Source organism: Cyprinus carpio, chromosome A1 (genome assembly GCF_018340385.1).
Source record: "Cyprinus carpio isolate SPL01 chromosome A1, ASM1834038v1, whole genome shotgun sequence".
Lineage (NCBI taxonomy): Eukaryota > Metazoa > Chordata > Actinopteri > Cypriniformes > Cyprinidae > Cyprinus > Cyprinus carpio.
Window position 1 is genome coordinate 28,026,597 of NC_056572.1, and position 2,221 is coordinate 28,028,817.

At 37.9% G+C, this 2,221-nt stretch overlaps 1 long non-coding RNA gene across 1 annotated transcript; it reads right to left on the minus strand.

Annotated features, from left to right (window-relative positions):
- Positions 1-298: 298 nt before the first annotated feature.
- Positions 299-1,842, minus strand: LOC122145634. The gene is made up of 3 exons (XR_006160445.1): positions 1,625-1,842; positions 975-1,128; positions 299-375 (listed from the first exon to the last, which is right to left on the minus strand). It is a non-coding gene; the product is annotated as an uncharacterized LOC122145634 (long non-coding RNA).
- Positions 1,843-2,221: the final 379 nt, after the last annotated feature.

Consider the following 2,221-nt stretch of genomic DNA (forward strand, 5'->3'; position numbering starts at 1 on the left):
CATCTCCCTTCCTGCTGATGCTGTTATATGACACTGATATAAAACACACACCATAATCTCCACTCCACTCAATCTCCCAGTAACAGCGTCCACACACACTCTCCCTACACAACACCTGATGACACTCATCAAATCTGTCTGGATGATCAGGATATGACTGTTTCTCTATCACACGTGCCACCGTTTCTGTTCTCCTCAGACAGAATGAGATCAGTGTTTGCTGTGTCTGGATCCAGTGTGAGAAAACAGATCCCTGAACACAAGAACAGACACATTTAGAACAACAACAATCACTACAGCTGTGTGTGTGTATGTGTTTAGACATACATTTCTGTAGTCCTGCGTGTAATCCTGGATTCTCCTCCATGATTCACACTAGAAAACACACACAGTGTCACATTTAGTCAGTGAACGAATTGCTGTTGCTATGCAGTTACTCTACAAGGTACTCAGGGTGGTTGTTAGGGAGTTCTATATGGGTTGCTAAGGTACGTGATGTGGTTGCTTTGCGGTTGATAATGTGTTCAGGGTGGTTTCTAGGGTGTTGCTATGCAATTGCTAAGATACTCAGGGTGGTTTCTAGGGTGGTTGCTATGCAGTTGATAACATGTTATGGTTGGTTGCTATGTGGTTGCCAAGGTACACAACATGGTTGCTAGGAAGTTGCTGTGCAGTTGCTAGAGTACATGGGGTGGTTGCTAGTAAGGCTGTGTTTCACCAGTAAAGTCACAATATGATACGTATCCCGATACACCAGTTTTGTAGCTAGTTAGGGGAGAGTTAAAGTACTGTTTTGTTGTTAATTTGTGTTTTATCTGAGCAGTCTAGTTAAGATTTTACTCCTCCAGATTAGTGCTCTTTAAATTCTAAATATTGTTGCATCCTCTAATACCTCCTAGACTTATATATATATACCCAGAGACACTATAAAGTTTAAAAACAATAAAACCTAAATCTCTTCCTTCTCAACATACTTGAATTTGTCCAGTTTTTTCAGAGAGTAGCTTGACTCCTGAATCTCCAGGGTGATTATAGCTTAGATCCAGCTCTCTCAAGGGTGAGGGATGTGAAGTCAGAGCTGAAGACACATAACAGAATCCCTCCTCTGTCACCATACAGCCAGATAACCTACAAAAACATACAGCAACAGTCCACATCACATTAGTTTGTTCTGTATATCACATTGATTATTCAATAAAAAGTATTGTGCAAATCTTTTGTCATTCTGATCTTGTCAGTCGGGTCAAATGTGTAATATTCACAGAGACAGAACAGACTTTATGAATATGTGCAATTAGCTTTTTTGTGTACTGAAAATCTGTTAATATTATTTTAAAGATGACCAAAAAAGTTGTTTTTTACCCAGACATTTAAAAATAACATATTTTAGAGCTGTAGCATGCAAATGTTGTTTTGTCTCTAGTTATTTAATTAAATCCAATGACAACAAAAATCCAAAACCTCAAAACACACAACACATACAACATAAAAAATAATAAAAATGAAAAAAAACATTCAAATGTCTTCTAGTTCTCTAATTCCATAATACAACAAAGAGCAGATGAAACATTTGTTGACAAAATTCAACAGCCATTTGGTTAATTATTTTATGGAAACCCATTACCTCAGTATCTCCAGCTTAGAGTTTGGACTCTTCAGTCCATCAGAAAGAAGCTTCACTCCAGAATCCTTCAGATCATTGTTACTCAGGTCCAGCTCTCTCAAAAAGGTGCTTGATGATTGTAAAACTGATGACAAACTCTAACAAGACTGAGCAGTGAGATTACATATGGAAAATCTGAACAAGAACACCATAACTGTGTAAAGAATACATTTTAACAGTGTTTTCTTTAAATAATTAACTTGCAAATTAGAGTTTCAAGTATTTGAAAGTCAAACCTCAACATCTCCAGCTTAGAGTTTGGACTCTTCAGACCTTCAGACAGCAGCTTCACTCCTGAATCCTGTAGGTAATTGCTACTCAGGTCCAGCACATTTAGATGGGAACTTGAGGATTGTAGAGCTGAAGACAAACTCTCACAGGACTGAGCAGTGAGATTACATCCACATAGCCTGTGTAAAGAACAAAGCACACAGCTATATTAATGCATGCATACTGAGTTTTTTACATTAAAGGGGGGGTGAAATGCTATTTCATGCATACTGAGTTTTTTACACTGTCCATGTTTAGCATGGGAATCCAACTCTTTGACAAAGTTTC